The following is a 26545-nucleotide window of genomic DNA, read 5'->3' on the forward strand; positions in this document are numbered from 1 at the left end:
GTAGTTTGATGATAAACAACATATGCATTATATGTTGCCATCTGGATCAGGTGGATAAACAGTGTTTTGAACCAAGTGCAAACTTTACGACTTGCATTTTATGGCTGAAGAATCTGGTTGTTCATATCCACTCTGTCCATGCACTTGTTGCAATCAAGTATACAGGTGGCCATGTGAACTTCAGCTACCTGACCCCAAACTGTGACAGGGGAAGTGCTCTCATCATGAATTGTAGCAAACATGTACACTTCACGCCTATCCAAGAACTTGACTGCAAGTAGTTTGTTGGAGCACAACACAGTGTCCTGGGATTTCTGGAGCTTCTTACAAAAAAAGCTGCTGTGGAAATGCTTTGCAGTGACAATGAACTGTACCACAGGCCATGGTGCCAACTTTGTACAGCTCACCGAACAGCTCTAACCCCATATAGAAATTTCCCCCATAAATGCTATATCCTTTGTGAAGGAGTGACTGGACAGCACCATCAAATCTTACCTTTCTCTCCTAGACTGGAAGGTCAACATACCGTTTTTTTTTATTTTTAAGTTTAAAGATCTTTATTCTACAGGGTTTAGAGTGGAGTCCTTCCCTGGACACACTCTGAAAGTTTAACACATACCCAGTAGAGCTCTCACACAGCTTGTACAGATTGATGCCATAGTGAGCTCTTTTGCATGCAGTGTACTGCCTCAAGAGTAGCCAACCTTTTGTACATAATCAAGGACTCATTAATGGCTTTAGTTTTTCCAGGAGTATAAATCTTCGGAAACCAGGTATACAAAAGTTCGCGACCAGTCAGATTTTGAACAACCTGTCATGGTTTGTAGGTACCATTAAGATCAGGAGGTCAATAAATAATCATGAGCAATACTCGATGATTTTTTGCGGAAGCGCTGGAAATGAGGTTCTGCGATTTCACACTGCATTCTGGATGATGAAGTCATCCATTCTATTAGTGAAACCCCTAGTGCCTCTTAGTTTGTAAGCCAATGTTTCACATAAAGATATTCCTTCATGCAAAGTAACATGCAAAGGTTCCAATGACATGCATAGGTGGATGCATTCTTATAAGCCCTACTTTGCAAATGCTGGAATCTATATTATTCTCTCCGATGTCAAAATGCGGGTTGGAACAGTAAGATGGTTTGAATCATAATATGATTAATCTCATATGTGGCAGAAGTCTACAAATCATAATTTAAAAATCTCTGACAATTTGTTTCAATCCATCAACCGCTGTATTGAATTCAACGTAACCTCTCTCCGAATCAGTTTTGCATCCAAATCCGCTCCTCGGCAGTCTTGTTCCACTTTCGAGATAACTGTCCATTTTAATTCCTTATCAGAGTGTACGTTCAATCTCCAATAGTTCACTAACGGTGTCGTCTGGACATTTTTACGTATCCTCGATTTGTGTTGAGAGATTCTATATCGCACTTCTTGATTTGTTTTGCCTATGTATAATTTCATACAAGGGCATAATATGCCATAGACAACATTTTTGGATTTACAGTTTGTAAAAGAATCATGTTTCTAATTAATGGAATTATGGGTGAACAACGAGCCCTCTTGCGTAGATTTGTAACATACACAGGTACCACATTTATGGTGTCCAGAGACTGGAGGCAAGCCTACAAAATCCCGTACTGTGCTCTTCCTTGTTTAAGGTATTGCAGCTCTTACCACTTGATTTGAAATGCTTCTATCTTTTTTAAAAGCAAATTGTGGAACTGAAGCTAAGGACTGGTCCAAGTTTTTTATCAAGCCCTTTCTTGTTTTTTGGCAACAATACCAAGGCACATCTACAGAATATGACATAATTACTGCCCACAGTGATGATGTCCAGTTCAGGGAAGGATATTTGGGGTCTAATTAGTTCTCATACAGTCACAGTTTGCATAACATGCTTACTAAAGGTAAATAATCTACTATATTCTAGTATGTCATGCTTTCTACTGTAAAGAAAGACAACTATTGTGACCATTATCCTACCTATTTCATAAACTGTTATAATCTATTGATGTTTATTGCATGATGTTGAATGTGTGCAATTTAAAAATGCAAATAAGTTTGTGGAAAAGAAATACAATCATACAGCAAACTGAACATCTACTAAGTTCTGACAGAGGATGAACATGGCAAGTGGGCCAGGCATTTACCCATATGTCTCATAGTAATTCAGTATCGGGGTGAGAGAGGCACCTATGGGTTTGAATTTATAGATGAAGTCATGGCATGGGTATCTGTACCACCTTTACTATCTGCTTTCTACCTATGCAGTAACCTTGGCAAAGCACACCTACCATAAGCTTTTCCTACTGGTTCATGTCTCTGTCCTCATCAGAGTCCAGAGGAATCCTGTATAATTGCCAAGTGAACCTATACTAATGCCTTCCGCCCCAGCTCCTTGAAGCGCAGGAAACCGTGTCTTTCATGCACTATTAGTGCTCTTACTGTGCTAAATCCAACTCCTTACAGTCTGTGGATGCAAATTGAGGCCTCATTCCTCAAACTGAGTGTGTATATATACCATTGAAACTAAGGCAAACATGCTGGGAAATACTGCATAAGTACCCTAGAGGAATAAGGCAAACAAATGTCCTGTGGGACTCTTTCAGGTGACACTTCTACTTTTGCTTTGACAGTGTGAAAACTCTATTACAAACATGTATCATGCCCAATGTTATTGAAAAAGTGTACAGGACACAATATATTATTTGATAATTTTCTTCACATCTTATCCTAAAGATGTGAAAACAATCATGTAAGTGTAATGTGTCAAACAAAGGTCCTGTGGGACTTATTCACTAAGATGTATACTTGCTTTGAAAGTGTGCACACTCAATTAGTAACTTGTATCATAACCAATGTTATTGAAAAGGGGTACATGGCACAAATCGTGAATGAATACATAACTTCCCTAACAAGCACATAAAAATCTATTCAAGACTTTAACACTTTGCCACGCAGGTTACTCCCTGACAAAGTGCCATATGTTCTGTCCACCTATGTGTCCAGTGTGTGGACTTTATGCAATTGTCAACTGGCTAACAGAACACCTACCACGTTCTGACAGCAGGTAAAGGTGTCTAGCAGGCCATAAGGAAATCTGTGATTTCCTGCAGTAGAGGAACTAAAATTCCGTGGATGCTTGTTTAGAAAAAGTAGTTGTCTATGGATGGTAGGTATCCATTCACAGCCATTGAACGGTTTACCTAATGGCAGCTCCACCTCAATCAATTTCCCAGTACTTCACTTTAGTATGATACCCCATAATACAAGCAGAAAAACACATGGCTGGCTAAGATGGGCACTAGGGACAGTAAACATGAATCTCCTGCCTCTTTCGCTGCTTAGAGCAGACTTTACAATGATGACATGGTTGAACCTTTTTTGGTGTTGCAGGAAGGCAATCAGCAAAGTGTCACTCCTGTAGCCTTTCCACATCCTCCAGAACACATGAAGTGGCGGCTGCTGCTTCTATACAAGTACAACTTTCAATATAAGACAATTTAAAGTAAAAAAAAATACATGAGTCTTCCTGTGGTATTCTGATGATAAACAACATATGCATTATGTGTTGCCATCTGGATCAGGTGGATAAACAGTGTCTTGTACCAAGTCAAACTTTACGACTTGCATTTTATGGCTAAAGAATCTGGTTGTTCTTATCCACTCTGTCCATGCACTTGTTGCAATCAAGCATATGGGTGGGCATGTGAACTTCAGCCACCTGACCCCAAACTGTGACAGGGGAAGTGCTTTCATCATGAATTGTAGCGAACATGTACACATCACGCCTATCCAAGAACTTGACTGCATGTCGTTTGTTGGAGCACAACACAGTGTTCTGGGATTTATGGAGCTTCTTACAAACAAGCTGCTGTGGAAATGCTTTGCAGTGACAATGAACTGTACCACAGGCCACAGTGCCAACTTGTACAGCTCACCGAACAGCTCTAACCCCATATAGAAATCATCCCCATAAATGCTATAACCTTTGTGAAGGAGTGACTGGACAGCACCATCAAATCTTACCTTTCACTCCTAGACTGGAAGGGCAACCTACAGTTTTTTTTTATTTTTAAGTTTAAAGATCTTTATTCTACAGGGTTTAGAGTGGAGTCCTTCCCTGAACTCACTCTGAAAGTTTAACACATACCCAGTAGAGCTCTAACACAGCTTGTACAGATTGATGCTATAGTGAGCTCTTTTGCTTGCAGTGTACTGCCTGAATAGTAGCCAACCTTTTGTACATAATCAAGGACTCAATAATGGCTATAGTCTTTCCAGGAATATAAATCTCTGGAAACCAGTTATACAAAAGTTCCACGACTAGTCAGATTTTGAACAACCTGTCATGGTTTATAGGTACTGGGGTAATGCAGCAGAATTGTCATTGAAATGCAGCATGCACTGCAATAGCAAAAAACCAATCTCTGCTCATGTACGGTGCAAAGATGGGGCTTACCCAAACCATGCAAGTATATGAGTAGGACTGCAAGGTTGGTTTTTGCACTAATCTTATTTTGAGTGTAAGACCTCAAAAAATCGTTAACACCTCAAGCGAAGTAGAGTCAACTGATGATCCCCAGAACGAGGTCCTAGAATGCCTCTACACTCCTTCAAAAATTGTTCTGCACGCAGATTTGTTTGATACACAGTTTGCTCAAGGAAGTCAACTTCCCAAAAGAGATGGACATTGTCAATTAGCAAATTGTTGGGTGTATCAGCCCTACATAAAGTGTCGCCAGTGAAAGATAAAGTTTGGGGAGTACGAAATTGGTGGGCTGCCAAGAGAGAACTCCATCTGTGCTTGTTGTGGCATTTGCCTGCACTCTGTGTTGGTCTAACCTGCAAATGGAGTCCCACTGAACAGACTTTCAATATTGTGTTCCTCGGAATCGCTGGAAGATAAGTTATCGGATGGGAGTGAAATGTCCAACTAACGATAATTTTCCCTGAAACCTATGTTTTTTTTAAGTGAATTTCTAGGGTTTTTTAAATGCTAATTTCTAACTATTATGTGCCTGAAACCTATGGTTTTTTCTGTGAATTTCAATGTTTTTTAAATGCTTATTTCTAACTATAATGTGCCTGAAACCTATGGTTTTTTCTAGTGAATTTCAATGTTTTTTTAAATGTTAATTTCTAAGTATAACGTCCGTGAAAACGATGTTTTTTTCAGTGAATATATATATATATATATATTTTCTTTTTTATGTAAAGCCTCCTTCAAAGCTTTATGGAAAGGATTGTGGAAGCGGAAGGGACAGTGCTGAGTGTAGGAATGGGTTTTTTCAGATAATTTCAGGAGTTAATTTCATGTAGCTCATAATCCACACTAAACATGAGACTTATAAAAGAGCACATGCATAAAAAAAACATAAATTGTCCGCAATATCAACCCTGCTGCCATCCTCCATACCACTACTTCTCCTCCCTGCCACCCACTCTAATCACCTGAAAGGAAATCTGCATATAAATAGAGATTATATTGGGCGGACCCAAGTCCATGCTTTTGTAATTTTCCAAAAACAGTTCCCTGTATTTTTTGTGAAAAATACAGCCGGGCCTCACCTTGTAGTGCCTCTGCCTGAAAGTGAAAGGAGAGAGGGGCTCCTGGCTGTGTGGAAGGGGTAGAGACCAAAAAAAAAGACAGACCTCACCAGTTTGCTTGCTGCCTAAAAGAAATGTATGTGTGTGCAATTTATTAATCAGCAAATGCAAAGTCTGCTAATGAGCTTATAGAGGTTCAATTGATGGAGTCACTTTAGCTTCATGATCACAAAGATTTATTCCTTTTTAGAGGTAATGCAAGTGTGCTACCAGCAGAATTCCGGAGTGTGTCCTTTTAATGGGCACTCATGAAAATGTTTGCACTAGGTGCAGCCTGATTGTGTTTTACTACAACATATTTATTGAAAACACTTGTATCCTAAACACTACATCATATTGTAGCACCCCATCTTAAACTGTGTATAATAAAATTTCAAAACGATGACTTTCAAATTCATAGTGCTTTCTGTAACAAATATCCAAGTCACGGTTTCCCAAAGAGCAATTCTGGATTCACTTCGGTGACTCTCTGGTCACACACACAGACATCTGCAGTGATCGCATGAGCCAATTGAGGTTTTCTAAGATAGGAGTTAATTTCCTAAACATTAATTTAACGTGCATTTATTTTTTGTTTAAGGTGTGTGTGTTAGCAACAAAATAGTCACAAAAAATTCTGTTCTTTTGATCCCATCATCAAATGCACTGAACTAACCCCCATTGAACTGAGGGTCACAGTTCCATTACCCTATTACATAAACTTCAGCTCTGCTTGTACATGAAGACTGCCTGGAAACATGCAAATAAACAAGGTCGCGCTTCCAGGCCTCTTTAGTTTTAGGCATTGCTGAGGCATTTGTGCCCCTTCGGAAATACACCTACAACCCTGCAGGGGCTGGCGCGCCCCACAGTTTGAAGACCTCCAGCTGTAGTGTGAGGTGTGCAAGTGTAGGAAAGAGAGCTATCCAGGTTCGAAGGGAAGGTGCAACAGCGAAAGAAGGGGGCTTTGAAGAATTGCAATGCACGAAGGAGCATGGAGGGTCTGGGAGACAAACTGAAACGATAAACCTGGAAGAGAAATATTTCCATAAAATGATTTAGGATTCCATGCACAGCACCTTGAACACAATGGGTCAGAGAAATCCCACCACGTTTCAACCCGAGCTACTCAAATTCTTGACTGCTCTGCTTCTGCAACGTTTCAAAATGAAGGCCTTAATGGCCAAGAGGCTTTGGTCATGCTCCATCGCTTCCTCTGTGTGCCCACACCGAGGCATTTGTTCTCCCTCACAGACAGCTTCCGCTGTGACTATGGTCACAGAGTTACACTGCTTTGCTAGGGGCAGAACCATTGCATATCATTACTTAACACATTTCCTTGTGAATTGCGAAGTGAGGGGCACATGCCTTTGCTGTCACCTTTTCGTTGAGATTCTCAAGGAAACTAAATATTGACATTGTAAGTTGAAAACGTGTTTGCAACTCGCAATGTCTGTTTGGTACATTTTGTGTTTTAACCATGACAAAATATGCCACTTGGTTCAATAGAGACTTGTGCGGGTGAAGTCACATTCAAACATCAGGCTCCAAATGGTGAAATTAGGCCACGTGGTTCCTTGAAAACAGAACAAGTAATGCACTTTATATCTGCTCCTTGGTGCTGGCTAAATCGTCAAGTGCGATTTGCCAGATTTGGAGGTATTCCATTTAAAGTAGGATGAATATAAGGCAGGAGATGTCTGAATGTATGTGCAGGAAAGCAGTTTTGCTGTTAAAGGCAATTTCAGGTAATAGCATGCAATTTAAATTTAATTCCATTGTGTACACACATTCCTTAATTACATGCATATATTATACCTGAGGTTTATTAAAAGTATGTCTGTATAATAAACATACTGAACTTTTTTTCTATGCAGCAATCCTGTTTTAAAACTGAAATGAAAAACACATCCTCCAAGGAGTAACGATTACCAAATCTATCTCACTCTGAGCGAAAGAGCACATTCCCTTCAGGCTCCCAGAGGTTCTGTCTTTCAAGGTCTCTTTCCCTGGAGATGCCTTTTGGATGCACTGTAGATAGGGATGTTCTTAACACCATGAAACAAAGAGCTCGGCAAGGGAAATACAACAATAATACTATTGCTACTCCTTTTTGGTAGCTAAGTCTGGAATATCTCTTACCATACTTGCAGAGGTACATTTAAATTAGATTCACTGTTGACACCAGATTGCAGAGTCCTACTTTGAAAGACGCAGATATACATTTATGAATTCAAATGACAAATATTTTAACCCTTGGAAATACATGAATTAACCATATTTATTCCATTCTATCCACTCACCAATGCAATAATCGAGCAGAGAATTAAAAAGTCAATTACATATAGTACGTAAGTATAACTATGCCACAACCTGGGGCCCGATCATGATGAGATGCGCCGGCTCAGCACAGAGTCAAATGCCCATTTTTGAAGTCTGAGGTGTCTAAAGTTCACAAATATACCTCAGAATATCTACGAGTTAATGCATGAACTTTAGACATTACAGACAGAGAGAGACCCAATCTCTGCTCACCGTTTCCGATTTACTTTGCCTAAAGTTCATATACTAACTTTAGAAATTCTGAGATATATTTCCCTAATAATCCATGAAACATCCCTTGAAGTGTTAAAGTGTTTCCAAACATTAACATTAGTGATGCTCAGGTTTTCAATATGAAGCTCATTGTCCCTCGAGAAGATCGTCATATAAGTATGCCTTATCCTTGCAATCATAATAACGATAAGCAAGTAGCAAACAATCAGAGGCACTTGTCTCTTAAATGGGATGTAAATGATGCATCATTATAACATGGTAAGATTTCCATATAGTCTTTGGCATTGGAGCCTGATTGTGGATCTCTGGTGGATTGCACTTGGCCACTGCCCGGGGGCCTTAGGGGCTGCACTCCATGCTCACCTCACTGGCGCTAGTGCCATCTTGTTGCTCCTTGCACTGTCTCTGTGTGAGATCTATACCTGCACCTTTGCTGTCTTCCGGTACTTTTACAGCACTCTGGCTATCGCCGCCGCTGTCGCCCAACACTCCTCAACTCGACACACTGCAGGCATGTTCCTCTAGCCCGTGCACTGATTCTCGGGGCTCCACTGACCGGCCCGCGGTCCGACTCCGTCCCCGCTGACTGTTCTCTGCCTAGGGGTCTATCCGTAACTCCCACTCTGGGAGTTTATTTCAGAGCTACAGGCACCATATTGTCTCTCCTTGCGGCCCTGTCATAATTATCATAGCCCAGCTATTTCATTTTGGCTTTGCCCTCGGGACCCGGCCCACCCAGGGCCCCGTTTAAATGAAGCGCGGGAGCCCGTGCTTCATTTTTTAAAAATAACTTTGGCGGTATTCGTGACCCCAGAAATTATTTTAAAAAAATGCTTTTTGTGGCCCTGGGGGTACTTGTTGGACCCCCTGAGCAGGTCTAGAGAGTCAGGGTGTTTCTACCCTGCCCCCTTTTCTTGTTTGTAAACAGTTATTTCACTGTTTTCTTGTGACTCGGTTCCACCGAGTCACAAGATGGCTGCCAACACAGCCTGGTTTGGAGTGTTGGCAGCCAATCACAGTGAAGCTTGTGCTCGGAAGGTGAACCCACTGCTGCCCCAGATATCAAAACTTTTTTTTTTCAAATTTCTCAACAACTACTGAACTGATTTACACCATTTGACAAAAAGGACTCTTTCTGAACCAAGGGCTACCTTTTCGCCAAATTTGGTGTAATTCAGTTCAGCGGTTCGGGCTGTAGCTTTGTCTAAAGTTTCCTATGGAAAATTACAGGGGAAAAACACGTTTTGGGACCCCACTTTTTTCTCGGCCCCCACATGCCGAATCACTCCAAAACTTTCAAGACAGGAGCTGAACGGAGCGCCCCACTAGTTTTCAAAATTTTGCAAAGTTTCGTCAACCGGCGCCAAAGTTATTGGGAAAACAAAAAATGCTTTTCCTATGGAAACTAGTTCCTAACTATAACTACCTACTGGCGACCACAAGTATATTATATATATTTGAACTGAGGCACCGGCACTGGTTGCCAGGCAATGTGAGGAGCTTGCTACAGGGGCGTTTTGTGGAAGCAAAGGAAATCCGGAAGTAGCGGCTGCTGGCTCTCCTGTTACACAAGCACAAACACGTCTGGTATGTCCCGTGTCTACATTTGAAAGCGGCAGGGGTGCTCTGTTCATTGTCCGGCTCAGTTGTGTTTGACTGGGCAGAGGCGTGATTACGGAGGAGGATTGCATGACAGAGTTTTTGATTTATGAGAACGTGGCTGGTTTTGTCACTACCAAAGCAGACTATACAACGACTTGCCAACCAAGTGTGAGGCAATTAGAAAATGGCTCTTCACTGTGACCAACGGTGAAACAAACCAAAGTGGGAGCGGAGGAGGCATTTCAGCCAGCGGAGGTACAACAACATTAATGCAAGACTTATACAGGCTGGAAAAGCTGTATAAGAAGGAAATTAACAGGAGTTGGGAAGTTATTTTGCTCAATAATTACATCAAGGTTGAGCGGGTCCCACGAGGGCTTGGTATCCTGATAACACCTACCTACCAAAATCTGAACCCTAAGATCCTTGAGGAATGGCCAGCTGTTATGGCATCCATGTGCAGACAGATGTTGGATCTCTTGGCCAAATATGCATCTCTCGAGTTGGAACAGGTCGAATCAGAGATCAAAGTGCTCCATGAGATGCTAGACAAGCATGAGTCCCAGAGTGAGATCACATCCTTCTTAAAGGATATGGATGCAAGACTACTGAAGTAGGAAGAAGGCATCAAGTCCAAGAAATGCTGCAAATTTATCAGGGACCGCAACAACTATGCGCAGGGACACATATTGACCTTTGGTCGGAAGTATGAGGATGGATTTCCTACAAACCAAGACAGCATGAATGCAGGAGTCTGAAACCTTGGTGTCCAGCTCAGATGCCCCACCCGACCTGGACGAGGGGCAGGGTGCCGCTTTTATACAATTTTTTATGGGAAACCGTGAGTGGCAAAAAGAAACCACCCCGGGGAAGAGGAAGAGGCGTAAGCAACGCACAAGAAAAAGACAAACCAGGAGAGGAGGCAAAAGCCAAAGACAACGAGACGCCTTATGGGATAGGACAATGGCAATCCAAGCGCAACAAATAATGGGTGAGCAAAACAATAAAAAAAATTCTATTATTAACATTTCCTCACACAACATCACGACTGAGGAGCGCGCAGTTTTAGAACTTGGTTTGTCTTTTTGCCCCACTGCCAATTTTAACTTTCCAAGAGCCCATATTGATATATTCTCGTTTACAAGGAAACTAAAGCTCCTCAAAGTGCACACTCTGAAACAAGGTGGTATCACCCATATGGTGACCCCACAACCCAGTGCCGTGAGTGGGGATGACAACCCTTTGACTATGTGTGACATTGAGACACTCACTACAATCAGAGAGATTGAGCAGGGTAGCAAGGACTGGGGCACGGATCGCAAACTTCTGACAATTATGGGGATTACTACCAATCAGAAGTCTAGAAATGACTTCAAACCTAAATCCAGGTTCAGTCCTGTCACACTACATGATGGCATAGACACATACCATGAGACAGTATTAACTGAGTTAATGGAACTCTGGGAGAAACAAAACAATTATTTTGCTAGCAACTTGACACCTGCACAGAGAGTGGGCTTACAATCTCTCCAACAGACCTTTATTGTAAAGCCCTCCGACAAAGGGGACAATGTTGTCCTATGGGATATTGATAAATACAGGGTGGAAGCCACACGGCAGCTAGAATACTCAGGTAGCTATCTGAGGTCTAGCCAAGAGGAATACAGCAGAACCATTGACCAGAATCACCAACTTTTAGAGACGTGGCACAGGCAAGGGACACTGAGACACAACGAATTTCTGTTACTGATGGTGAAAAAGCTGGTTGCCCCTGTGTTTTCCATGCTCCCCAAAGTGCACAAAAGTGTCACTGAACCACCAGGAAGACCGATCATCGTAGCCAACCAAAGCCTTCTAGAAAATTCTTCCATATACCTTGACTACTTCATCTGTGATTATGTTTTTAACTTACCTTCTTATTGCAGGGACACCATGGATTAAAAAAAAAATACAGGGCATTCCATGGAAAGCCTCATATGTCCTTGCAACAGTAGATGTGGTGTACCTGTACACCTGCATCAAACATGACTTAGGCTTGGAGGCATGTAAATACTTTAGCTGTGACTGATCTATTTCTATGTTTGACCACACTGTGTTACTGCTAGATATGCTACATTTCTGCCTGCACAACAACTGTTTTCTCTTTGGAGATACATGGTACAAACAGTACACAGGTACTGTAATAAGGAGTTGCTTCGCCCCCAGCTACACCTGTATATTTATGGGGTGTTGGGAGGCGGAGCACCTCTGACATCAAGGCAATGAGTGTTATTCAGATAACCTCATCCTGTGGACTCGCTACATTGATGAAATTTTTCTGATTTGGGATGGCCCACAGGATTCGCTACACAATTTCATTGCAGGACTATCTACCAATGATTTAAATCTTAGATTCATGAGCGCAGTACATACAACAACAATTGAATTCCTGGATGTCTTAGTGGAGGTTCGAAAGTCTGTTCAGAAAGGCTACAGCCGTGAACAGCCTGTTACATGCACCGAGCCATCACTCAGATGGACTTAAGAGGAGTATCCCTTATGAAGAACTCCTCAGAGCCAAACACAATTGCAATTCATCACAGACACTATCTAGGGAGCAAGGGAACATGATTGGCCACTTTAAAGCATGAGGCTATTCAGGGAAAACCATTAGAATGGCAATACGGAAGGCCTCCACAAGGGACAGGGATAGTCTCCTGACCCCCAAGACACATAACAAGAGCAAACAGGAAGTGAGACTCATCACCACTTTTTCCAACGCTTCTCAGGCACTCCACAAAATTGTGAGCAAACATTGGCACCTAGTTAGACAAGATGTGGTCATAGGTAGGTTATTCAGTCCAAAACCTCATATCACATACCGCAGATGCAAATCCTTACAAGATCCACTAGTGCACAGTCATTTCACGCAACAGTGCAGCAGAACAGGCACATGGCTAAGAGAACTCCCTGGCTTTCACAAATGTGGCCTGTGAAAGGCCTGCGCCAACAGTCACAATCTGAAAAGCTATCAACTGCCCCTTGGAAGAAGCGAGAAAATACTTCCATTTATCAACTGCAACATTGAATTTGTTGTTTATGTCCTGATCTGGATCTGTGGCTTGAACTATGTTGGTAGCACTGTGTTTCCTCTGAGAAAATCGTATACTACAACTCCTGTGCGCCATTAGGAACAGGTATTTGACTTACACAGTTGCTGAGCATTGCACGCTGGAGCATGGGGAAACTACTGATATCAGCTCTAAAATCTCTTATTTTGGAATTGACAGGATTGCAGTGCATCCCCGTCGAGGTGACCGTGAATGCCACCTGCGATGCCTGGAATCAGAGTACATCATTCACCTGCAAAGCAAGGCTCCCGGAGACCTCAATCGTGAGGAAGACCTTCATGTCCATCTAGGATAGAGAAGATACTATATACAAATGATGCCCTAACACCCCCTTGGACACTGTTTATACTGATATCTTTAGTATTAGTCTCTGTTTTACCCTCAGTGTATCCCTGTAATTCCCTTCCTTACCCCCGTTTGTTTATAGACTTTTTCTAACACTATGGGACTGCAATTCTTTTCAAGCGGCTCCTTGGACCAGTAGTGTACACATCATCAGGTTCTATATGTATAGCACCGGGTGTGGATTTTCAAAGTGTAGGCCAGTAATATTTTTGTTTTCCTTATTCTTTATTCACACTGTTATTTTATTTTATTTGTTCCATCTTGTAGCAGGACTGTAAAGCAGACATACCGAGGCAGCCGTTACCAGTAGAGTACTGCTTTACCTACAGGCTATTACTTTTAATAAATGCCATATAATTAGGGGTGAAACCTTTTGTTTCCCCTTATCTTTGATACTCACAGCCACTTGCCGCTGCTACTGCATGTGGATGGCTTTATCAACCTACACCTTTATTTAGTACCACTTGGTTTTTTAGTACTCCTGGGAGGCGTCTTTTGAGTTTATCAGTCAATGCCTGCGCTTTACAGATGGTTCATTATCATTCTCAATTTGTATATTTTACTTTTAATTTTAAAAATGTTCTGAATTGCTGTTTTACGTTATATACATATATATGTTGCATTAAGGTCTCTGTTAATACTTATTACATTTGCAGGAATAACGTGACTGGAGTCTGTCTTCATGTTATTTTGGACTCTAACTTTGGTGTATTTCTTTTATGTCTATATATATATATGCTAGGACATGCATTGTTTTTTGGAAACACTTAAATACAGCCGCTTCCGGTTTTGGAAGTGACTTTGACAAAGACCGTGTGGTTGAAATGCGTCAGTCAATAAAACTTCTCTCTACAATTCAATCCTGGGTGCGGCTTTACCTTATTGTTGCAAGACGTAAGGGATTTGCATATATATATATATATATCCTCACAGGTGGTTCCGTTTTACTTTGCTCCGGGCGCTACTCGGCGGGTGCGTTGCCTCGCGGTTGAACCAAACCGCCAATATTGTAACAAATCCTCCCTACGGAAGAAGTAGGTCGCACTCCAACAGCTTTCCAATTTACTTTTCTTTATTTCCAAAAATCCATAGTTTAGCAAAACCAATAGATTGACCAACGCGGTTCGGTAAGCTCCGCTACCTTGCTCACGGTCGTCGTTTTTACAAATGTTAAACAAACTGTTTTAAATAAAGATATTTGAAGGAAGTCCCATGACACCAATTTCCTGTTCCCACCCTTGTGATACCCCACAGGTTTATGGGTCTTGTGGTTCGCATTAGAACATTCAACAGAGATACATTTTAACATTTAATTTTTTTGTTAGTTATTGTCCTTCTGTTTCTTTTGCCAGTAACACCATCGATATACCAAACACATAGTTACATGGGTTCGGTTCATAGACGACCTTTTAATTGTATGGAATGGCAAGGAGGAAAAGCTGTTGGAGTGCGACCTACTTCTTCCGTAGGGAGGATTTGTTACAATATATATATATATATATATATATATATTTATATGTGACCAAGCTTGCAGTGTCGAGTGAAACGTGTCATGGCAGGCATTATGCCTGTTTTATCTTTGTGGACTATTTACCAATAAATTCACTGCCCTATCCACCAACGTTGCGTTGTAAATCGCAATTTCATTGAGGATGCCTTAGGTCCATGCCTGGTGGTTCTGTCAGATCTAGTGGCCGACAGGAGTTTTCGTGTGGATACATTTTTCACCAAAAAGTGCACTTGTGATTCTTTTTTGCAAGGAACGCTTTGTGGTGATCCGTCAACCAGGGCACGAGAAAAAGGGTGTGGGATAAAAAAATTCCCATAGGAAATTTAGACACAACTACAGCCCAAACCGCTGAATGGAATTACATCACCTGAAAGCGAACATTTTATCAATTGGAGTAAATCCGTCCAGTAATTTTGGAAATATTAAGCAAAATCCAAATTTCTATGTAGAGGAATGTGAATCCTCTGGAGACCCACAGTCCCCGTGCCTAAATCTGATTGGCTGCCAACACTTCAAACCAGGATGTGCAGTCAGACATCTTAGGAATTGGCTTGAGCCGAGTCCCACAACAAACAGTAAAAAAATTAGAAGTGGTCAGGGCAGGAATACCATGAACCCATAGGAATCTTAGGGGGGGTCTCAGAGGCCCCCCAAAAAAGAAATTCAGCTGGATCAGCACATCTTTTCTAATACTCCCCTGGTATCCTGGTATACATATATATATATATATATTATCTACTGGCGGTCGCCAGTAGATAGTTATAGTTAGGACCGTGTTTCCATAGGAAATCCGCAACATTCTATTTGGAATAACTTTGGCGCCGGTCGACGAATCCTCGCGAAATTTTCAAAACTAATGGAGCGTTACGCTCCGCTCCTACCCTGAAAGTCTCGGGGGGATTCGTCAAGCGGGGGCTGAGAAAAAAGGGGGGTCACAAAACGCGTTTTCCCCATGCATTTTCCCATAGGACCTTTAGTCCGAGCTACAGCCCGAACGGCTGAACAGAATTACTTGAAATTTGGCAGAGAGGTAGTCCTCAGGTCAAGGATGTGCATTTTGTAGGTCTGGTGTAAATCTGTTCAGTAGGTCCTGAGAAAATAGCATTTAAATCAATATATATATCTATGGGCGCGCTCCGAGCGCTTACCGTAAGCTTACCGTACGCGTACGGTGCCGTGCGCGAGCTCAATTCTGATTGGTGGTTACATAACTGTAAACATTCGAATCGGTCGAAATCAGGAAGTGTCGGACGCCATTTTCTGTCTCTCGCACTGAGAAACAAAGGTGGGGAACGTGAAAAGGGGACAAACCTAGTGTTTGTCAGGGGGTCCAAGAAGGACCCAAAAGTACGAAAAATACATTTAATAATTAAAAAAAAAATCGCGGAGTGCGCGTACGGTAAGCTTACCGTACGCGCACGGCAAAAAAAAATAAAAAAATAAATAAAGAAGTAACAATCACATTTATTAAATAAATTAAAGGACCCACAAGGGAGAAAAAAACAAATGTTACTTTGTAAAAAAAGGCGAGGCGCGCACAGCATGGACTGCGCAACGTGGGTGCTCGGTGAAAACCAGAAAAAAAAAAAAATACATAACTTAGCATTTAAAAAACCGTACAAATTCACTGAAAAAACCATAGGTTTCACACACGTTATAGTTAGGAATTATCATTTACAAAACCTTGCAAATTCACTTAAAAAACCATAGGTTTCACACATGTTATAGTTAGCTGTACATTTCACTCGTAAAAAACCAATGAAATTCCACGTTATAGTTAGATCAGGTAACTATAACTTGCGCGACCGCAATCCACAATGTGTAATTTCAGATGTCATCATTGATGTCATGAGTGATGTCACTGACCATGTCATGAGTGATGTAATATGTGACGTCATCAGCAGTTTATTGTGGGCGCGCAAGTTATAGTTACCTGATCTAACTATAACGTGGAATTTCATTGGTTTTTTACGAGTGAAATGTACAGCTAACTATAACATGTGTGAAACCTATGGTTTTTTAAGTGAATATATTTAGTGAGTAATGTTTAAATATGTAAATATCTGTATCAGTCTCTCACTTTGTGTATAAGTGGCTGCATGGGTTGGTGAGTAGCTACATGGGTGTCTATATAGGTTATTAGTTGGTTTTTTGAGTATCAGTCTGAGTGTCTGCATGGTTCGGTGGGGGGTATTACGTAGTGCATAGGTGCATGAATGAGTGACTCACTGTTTGTATGTGTTGAACACAGCATGTGTGCAGGACTGTATGGGTGGATGAGTGTGTGTATGGGTGTGTTAGTGAGTGAATGACTGTCTCAATAGTGTCTTTATGAGTAACTACATATGTTTTAAACTAGTATATGTGACTATTGGTGTATATATGTGAGTATATGTGAGAGTGAGAGATTGAAAGAGTTCCTGTATGAATAAGTATGTGTTTCTATAAGTGATTGTTTAAAAGACTAAGTATGTGTAAGTTTCCGTAGAAGTAAGTGTGGTGGTGTGTGTATAACTGTATATGCAAGTATGTATGTTTGATTCTTTATTAGCATGAGTGACTATGTGTGTGAGTAACTCTATGGATGAGTGGCATTGTGTAACAGGATGTATAGGTGTATGAGTACATATGATGAGTGAGTACATGTATGAGTGACTGTATAGGACTGTTGGTGAATGAGTGGATGTGTATGTGGATCTTAGAATTACTGAAGAGGTTGTTGTAACTGGTATTGGTATGTCCATTGTTTTGAAAATGTTAGTCTCTATTTTTGAATGTGTGTATCAAAGGTTATATTAGGGTGAGAGGAGGTCTGCCACTCTATCACAAGGATGATGTCATCAGTGATGTCATTTGAGATGTCATCAGTGATGTCATGAGTGATGTCACTGACCATGTCATGAGTGATGTAATATGTGACGTCATCAGCAGTGCATTGTGGGCGCGCGAGTTATAGTTAGCTGAACTAACTATAACGGGGGAATTTCAATGGTATTGTACAAGTGAAAAGTCCAGCTAACTATAACACCCCTGAAACCTATGTTTTTTTCAGTGAATTTCTGAGGTTTTTTAAATGCTAATTCCTAACTATAACGTGCCTAAAACCTTTGGTTTTTTCTGTGAATTTCAAAGGTTTTTTAAATGCTAATTTCTAACTATGCCTACAGAGATAGGACATGTGAAGAAAGAAGAAAAAATGCACAGAAAGAAACAAAAGAAGTGCAGAAAGAAGCAACAGAAGTCCTCAAAGATGAAGAAAAGTGCAGGAAGAAGGATAACGTGCAGAAAGAACAAAAAGAAGAGCAGAACGAAGCCTTGTTGCAAACTCATCCTGTACCCTCAACTTTTTCAGACGGATACTGGTGGTAACTGAGTCTGACTAACCAGTCCTAGAGCCAGTGCTATGTTAAAAGACACTTAGACTACAGTGAAAACACCTACATACACTAGGGAACATTATGCGTTGGGGTCCCCCTCTGATTAGCATGACCTCCTCTGTAAGCCCCTAGTATATAATAGGGCATGGGGATTAAAACTACCTCTTAAAACAGGCCACAGGGCGTTTTTGCACACGTTAACTCAGGCCCCGTCCCCTCCCTTCACCACTGTGTAAACACGCCCTGTGTCCGTTTTTAGTTGGGAGATTACGTTCATTTGAATCCTGAGGGTCCCTAGGGTCCAACTAGCCCACTAGGTACCTCCAGTAAGTGCCACAGAGCTGCGTTGCAGAGAGGTGTAAAAAGTGGCACGGCCTGGACCACCTCTCTGCAATGCAGCTCAGTGGCGCTTATTGGAAGCACTTGGTGGGCTAGTTAGCCCCCAGGGGCCCTCAGTATTGAAGGGAAATTATATCCCCAATTCAAAATGTGCCATAGTGCGTGTTTGCACACGTCACCTCAGGCCCCGTCCCCTCCCTTCACCACTGTGTAAACGCGCCCTGTGGCTGTTCTAAGTTGAGAGATTAAGTCCTCTTGCATCCTAAGGGTCCCTAGGGTCAAACTAGACCACTAGGTACCTCCAGTAAGCGCCACAGAGCTGCGTTGCAGAGAGGTGTAAAAAGGAGCTTGGCCTCAGAACACCTGTCTGCAGCGCAGCTCCCTGGCGCATACTGGAGATGCCTGTTGGGGGCGCGTTTGCAGAGTGCTGCACGGAGGGGGCATGGCCTCCGGCACGATGCCAGTCTTTTATTTATTTGAATTTTTTAAGAAGGGGGGCTGTGCGGTTCCCCTTCTTATTCTAATGTATTGGCCCTGATGACCCCATCCCCCAGGGCCTGTCTCCTAATTATATTTTTTTGACCCCAATCCCCAGGGCCGGCCACTGTTTTTTATTATTTTTAAAAAATATATATTTATAGACACACCTAGGACATGCTGGACAAACCGTACGTACCTATCACCATGACGATTTGCGTGATATTCATTAAAAGGCGACTATGCATACAATGAATCCACGTGGAATGTATTTACACCACTAGTGAAGCTCTGACATGTCTGATGCCATACCGTTCCTTATCCCGGTAGACACCCTTGTCGTTTATTTATACAAACATGGGTAGCTATTGACGGGCACATTTAATACACATGCACACCAAGACATTCAAAGGGGATTCGAAAAAAATTCGACCAAAACTACGCAAGAAACCCTCCTCACGGTTAATAAAACACACATTCACTGCCGGATGTGTAATACTTTTTATTTTACTCTCTGGAAAGGGGACGAACATCACTTGAGAGTCACAGCGCGCTCCTGACAGAGCCCAATGCTGTGTTACACCCGCCATTGCCTGCCGAGTGCCACACACCTCTGTGTTGTATTCCACTAGCTAGTGCATATGCTATGACACTCTCTAGCCCATGTGCACTTTAACACCACCCCGTGAATATGTCATGCCACACTTGTCTTCGCACGGGTTATATTGCCCTTCCTCGATGCCTATGTTATAACGCACAGTGCTATGCCATACATATTACAATCTGGGATCCATATCTTTGTCACAGTGCATATGTAACGTTTACACTCCCCAGCACATATTTTATATTACAACTTTAGAGACTAGTTAGGTTACACAACACTGCCCTGTGCATATTACACTCCAAGGCGCATATCGCATAGCACGCGCTAGTGCCTGTGCTATCTCGCACTCTCCAATGAATCTGTCATTGCGCACAATGTATTGCATATTATATTTCACGCCCGGTTCATCTTATATCACCCTTTTTGGTGCATAGTTTATACCATACACTATATCTAGATTTCATTTTCAATCGTGCTCTCAGGACTATGTTCTATATAACACTGTGTTCACCTACCCTTTTCACGGACATTACATTTTGCGATAGGGGGTGGAGGGTCAGGGGGTGTTTCTGCCAAGTGAGCCCAGAGTCACAGTCACAAACGTCCTCTTCTTCCTGAATAAAAGTGAGATTATGCTGCATACTTGTTCATATTTTAAGTAGTTCGCACAGACACAATGTTTTAAAAACAATAAAGTTCCTAATACCCGCCTTCTCTGAACAGTTAGCTTGCTGCCCCATCCCCCTCCTCCCTATCCTCTGTTGTGTGAATCCATGGACTAGCCTCCTCCCTCCTGCCATGCATGGTCTGATGTGCTGCCACTGCCCTCAATTTAGTATGATGTACCAGTCCATTCCTCCTGCCCTCCATTGCCCAATTCTATGCCCAATCATTGACCTCCTGCTTAAACTCTGAGCTTACCTTGCTGCCCCTATTCTCCTTCCCCCTGCCCTCCGATGTCTTTGTGCATGCCCCTGCTCCATCCTTTTTGCCCACCATGTTCCATGGACCTGCCACTCCTATCTACTCTGAGTGTTCTGTTGAGCTGCCACTCCCCTCCCACCTGCCTAGCATTGTCAGATGACTGTAACCTGTCCCTGCCACCTCCATCCTGCCTGTCCACATGCCATGCCCCTATCCTCTTCCTCCTGTCCTACATGGTCCATTGTACTGCCACACCCTTCTGCTCTCCCTGGTCTGTTGTGCTGCAACTCCTCCTCCTGCCTGCCCCGTGTGGTCTGTTGTGAGGCCCCTTCCCCTGAACTTTCTTGTCTGTGCACAGGTCCTGACCCTCCCTTCTATCCTCCATCGTCCTTTGTGCATGCCCCTGCACCCTCCTTCTTGCCCATCATAGCCATTGTGCTGCCACTAACCCTCCCACTTGCCATGCATGGTCTTCTGTGCTGACATGGCCCCTCCCACCTTCCCTGTGTGGTCAGTTAGCTGCCCCTGACCCCCTCCCACCTTCCCTCCATGGTCTGTGTGTATGCCATCACAGTCTCACTGTTGCTCTTCATGGTGTGTCTTGCTTCTAGTGCCCATCCTGCCTGACCTCCATGGCTATCTTGCTGCTCCTGCCCTGCCTTCTTGCCCCCAGCCCTCTGTTTACATGTGCAGACCCCTACTCCCTCCCTCCTGGCTTGTCAGTTCCATTGTAATGCCCCTGATCCGTCCCTCCTGCCCTTTATGGTCTGTTATGCTGCAGCTTTCTCTCCTGTCTGTCCATTATGGTCAGCTAGCTACCATTGCCTCTTGCCCCTCTGTTCTCTGTTGTCCATGTGCATGGGCCTGTCCCCTCCCTCTTGCTTTCTATGGATTGTTGTGCTGCACTCCCGTCCTGCATGCCCTGTGTGGTGTATTGTGCTGCAGCAAACCCTGATGCCTGCCCTGCAGGGTCAGTTTGGTGCACCTCTCCATGTCCCTCCTGTCCTCTGTTATCCAAGTCCATGTCCTTACCCCATTTCCTTCCATGATCCAATGTACCATACTTGCGAACATTTTGAACTTGGTAAGAGGGAGATTGTGAAAAAAAACTGGCGTATTGATTTTCCCCTTTGAGTTACATTGAAAAAGAGGAGATTGTTGACAGGAGACAGATCAAATAAAGCCCATTTGAGCTTAAAAACATTGGACGTTTCCTGGCTGAATCGGGTCTGTTGGCATGTATGGTTGTACTACCATTGCCTCTTCCTTCTGCCCAAACTATTACATTGCCACAGCCTCTCTTGTAAGTCCTGTATTGTTGGTTTGTTGCCCCTGCCCCCCTTTCCATTGCCCTCCATAGTCTGTTGTGCTTCCACGGTCCTTCCTGCCTGCTCAGTGTGGTTAAATTGTTGCCTTTGCACCCTCCTACCTGCCTTCAATTTTCAGAGTCTGTGCCCCTGGCCTCTGCCTCTCAACAGTATCCTAATGAACAACTAGATTGCTAACATTCTATATTTATTACAACAGTGTGGAACGCCTGACATCATCTTGATGTAATCAAAACTGTAATACCTAGAGCATTTCCTTTAGAAATTACATATATGAGAAGGTCTTATTGGCATCACAATTATGGTTAGTGCTCTAAAAGACTAAAATAAGGACAGATTTTCTGAGTTTTCAAATAGCGACAAAGCACTTTTAAATTATTTGTTATCTTTATGTTTTTTTTATCCAGTTGACCACTTGATTAAATGTTGCACTTAGGGGAGAGGATGTGGTGTTACTTCCAGAACTGCAGACTTTGCATCTGGGGAACCAGGTTGAAGTTTCTGCTTCAGCTCGACATTCTGTGATTCTGGTCAAATCACTTAGTCTCCCCATGTCTACAACCAAAATGAATTTGTTCTTGTGTGATTTTGGGCTACATTTGGGCTCTTTTGTCTCCGGTGGCCATCTTAGGAGATTTATTTGCTATGAAGTTTCCTAATTTCCTCATGTACTGCAGTCTCCTCAGTAGGAAATGCTTTTAGTTTTTTACTTTGATTCCATCATGAAGGTATTCAGATGTGTCACACATTTGCCATAAATTCAGAATGTTAGCACTCTTTTTGCTCATTAGATCACTGTAGTAAAGCTACTGCTCACCAGGGAAAACTGCTGCTGGTATTGAAAGTGCATGTTTCAGTCTGCATGTCAGAATTTTTTAATGAAATAGAAGAGGATTTGAGAAGTCACTCAAAATGTGCCCTCATTTTCTTTCTTCAGCATTAATCATTATTTGTATGGCAAAATGAACCCCCTCATTGTGTTCCTTTTTAAATTAAATGTTTTAAGTGTTACCAGTTTATTCCAATCAAGATGGCTTCAGGTGTGCCATACTTTTGTCACAATGAAGACAGTAAGCGCTCTGGTGGTTTTTAAGAACATTCTGGGACATTCTGTCATTGGGCTATACTTGGGCTACAGCTGGGTGATATTTGGGCTACATTTGGGCTCTTTTGTCTCTGGTGGCCATCTTGGGAGACTTATTTGTTATGAAGTCTCCTAATTTCCTCATTTACTGCAGTCTCCTCAGTAGGAAATACTTTCAGTTTTTTACTTTGATTCCATCAAGAAGGCATTCAGATGTGTCACACATTTGCCATAAATTCAGAATGTTAGCACTCTTTTTGCTCATTAGATCACTGTAGTAAAGCTACTGCTCACCAGCGAAAACTGCTGCTGGTATTGAAAGTGCATGTTTCAGTCTGCATGTCAGAATGTTTTAATTAAATAGAAGAGGATTTGAGAAGTCACTCAAAATGTGCCCTAATTTTTCTTTCTGCAGCACTAATCATACTTTTTATGGAAAAATGAACCCCCTCATTTTGTTCCTTTTTAAATTAAATGTTTTAAGTGTTACCACTTTAATCCAAGCAAGATGGCTTCAGGTGTGCCATACGTTTATCATAAGTAGGACTGTTAGCGCTCTAGTAGTTCTTTGGAACACTCTGGGAAGCTGCAGTAGAACACAAAGGAATCAACTGACAGTCTCTGCCCTTGTTGGATGTCCATGTTTTACTGAGTATGTCAGACTTCATTCTCACATGACTGAGAAAGATAATGTGAATTTACAGAAAATAAGCACTCAGTTTAGCTTATAGATCACCTTCCAAACCTCTGTGGTAAAAGCATGAGAAAATATTTTTCTCTCAATCATGATATCCCAGCAGAAGGCTTTTTCACATGGTGAAATCACCTTAGAACATACCACAATTCCTAAAATGAGTATGGTACCATCAACAAATGATTTATAATGTAACTAAAGTCTTAAAACCTTCTATTAACTGCAATGCTTTTTAATGAGGTGCTATCATGTATATTGGTCCCAAGATGGCTGCCAACACTTCTTGGATGAAGTGCTGACAGCCAATCAGATCTCAGGATGAGATGTGTGGTTAGGCTCCGCCCACATATATATATGCTTTTAAATGCTATTTTCTCAGGAAATACTGAACAGATTTACACCAGACCTGCAAAAGGCATTTCCTTGAGCTTATGGCTACCTCTCTGCCAAATTTCAAGTAATTGTGTTCAGCCGTTCGGGCTGTAGCTGTGTCTAAAGGTCCAATGGAAAAATGCATGGGGAAAACGCGTTTTGGGACCCCTCTTTTTTCTCTGCCCCTGCTTGATGAATCACCCCGAGACTTTCAGGGTAGGAGCTGAACGGAGCGCCCCATTAGTTTTGAAAATGTCGCGAGGATTCGTCAACCGGCGCCAAAGTTATTCAACATAGAATTTTGAAATTTCCTATGGAAACTAGGTTGTAACTATAACTATCTACTAGCGACCGCCAGTAGATAATATATATATATTACCTACTGGCGGTCGCCAGTAGGTAGTTATAGTTAGGACCACATTTCCATAGGAAATCCGCAACATTCTATTTTGAATAACTTTGGCGCCGGTCGACGAATCCTCGCGAATTTTTCAAAATAGGTGGGGCGCTACGCTCCGCTCCTACCCTGAAGGTCTCGGGGGGATTCGTCAAGCGGGGGCTGAGATAAAAGGAGGGTCCCAAAACGCGTTTTTCCCATGCATTTTTCCATAGGACCTTTAGACAGGGCTACAGCCCGAACGGCTGAACAGAATTACTTGAAATTTGGCAGAGAGGTAGTCCTCAGGTCAAGGAAGTGCCCTTTGTAGGTTTGGTGTAAATATGTTCAGTAGATTCAGAGAAAATAGCCTTTAAATCAATATATATATCTGAGCCAGCTTACGGTACGCTTATGGTACGCTTACCGTACGCTTACGGTGGCGTGCGCGAGCGCGATTCTGATTGGCTCTTAGATCTTAGTAAACATTCGAATCGGCCGAAACCAGGAAGTGGCGGCCGCCATTTCGTGTGTTTCACTCAGAAAAAAAAGAGTGATAACAAGAAAAGGGGGCAAGGAGGAGAGTTACAGACCCCCTAACATTTGTAAGGGGGTCAAAGAAGGACAGAAAAGTACAAAGAAAACATTTATTGATTTTAAAAAAAATCACGGGGTACGCGTACGGTAAGCGTACGGTAAAAAAAAATAAAAAAAATGAAATGAAATGCAGATTTAAGAGTTTATATATTATGTGGCTCTAAAAAGAGCCGTTGTGTTTATGAAGTTATTTTTTAGTGGTACCTACAAGTAAGTACCGATGCAGAGTCTAAGGTTCAAGAGGAAGACTCTGTTCCCTTCATCATTGAAGTGCACACCATCTCCTCTATAAATGTCTTGCATGTCGTAACGCAAGTTGTTGTGGTAAATGGAACCCATACCATAGTCACGGAGGAAAGCAGAAACAGATTTTTTGACGTGCTTTCTTGCTTTGTCAATCTGTGGACAGAAAAGATTGGACCAGTTCCATTTTTGCCTTTGGCATATGTTAGAAAACACAAAGGCGGTTTTAGGGAAAAGTGAAAACAGTTGTGCAAAGGTGTCCTTCATAAGCATTTCCAGACCTACCCCAGTCAAAGTGCCTAGGTCATTGCCACCGCAGTGCACTATTATGAGGTCAGGGTGTTGGTTTTGCATGAAGGATTTCACCAATTGGTGCCACTTTAACCCTCTCTGACCAATCCATTTAATGTCTACATTTGGCAAAGCAAGGTCTCTCACCATACCTGTTTTCTCTGTGTACTTTTCACTCCAGAAGACATAGCTGTGCCCTACAATCCACACTGTGAACATCTTTCAAGGAGATCTGGATGCACTCAGGAGGTGTATTTCAGTAGAATGGTAAAAAGAAATGAAAGACAGTTTGGAAATGGAGGCATACATATTTTTTTCATAAAAAAAAGAACCGATTGGCTGTTTCATACCATTCTAGAATAAAAACTAGGCTGTATGTGTAAATTTATAGAAGCATGTTTTGTATTGGTACAGAAAAATGTGTTACCAAAGAACAGTACTATGGATTTGCTGTTAGGTTTGAAAAGTCAAGCACTCTTGCTCTGTGGAATTGAAACATTGTTTGGCGAACTTCTGACCTAACTCCACACAGCAGTGTTCCATGAGCTGTTGCTATGGTAGCAGGCAGAAGTCAAGTTGGGGGAAGGGTACTAGGCAGAAGTCAAGTTGGGGGAAGGGTACTTTTGGAAAAGGGTTGGTTTTCAACCAATAGAAATGTGTGATTACATTTGAAAAAAAGGGGGAAGCACTGAGATTTGAAATTAACATGTATAAGTGTGGAAAAAGAGAGGGAAAGTTTGCCATTATCTGGTTCTGCTGAGAGGAGAGAGGTGTAAAGAACAGAGATCCTGGCTCTGATAATCTGCTGTTTGAGTGCCACATTTCTTTCACAACTAACTAATTTTAAAGGTGAGTTAAGAGTTTGAGAGGGGATGTATATGGTAAATTAAGAAATGAATAATAGAAATGGATTTCCTTTTGTTGAAGTTGTGTTTATTATTTTCTGTTTTGGGAGAAATTTAAATGTGAGGAACATGTAAAATAATATGGACTATGTTTTCATGATAAATTAAGGTGTACTGGTATAAAAAAAGAATAGTTTAAGGGTTTGAGGTTGGACTCAGTAATGCAAATACATTTAGCATCACTAAGGCTGGTTGCCCTTGCTGGAGTGTAGG

Source organism: Triturus cristatus, chromosome 7, assembly GCF_964204655.1.
Source record: "Triturus cristatus chromosome 7, aTriCri1.1, whole genome shotgun sequence".
Lineage (NCBI taxonomy): Eukaryota > Metazoa > Chordata > Amphibia > Caudata > Salamandridae > Triturus > Triturus cristatus.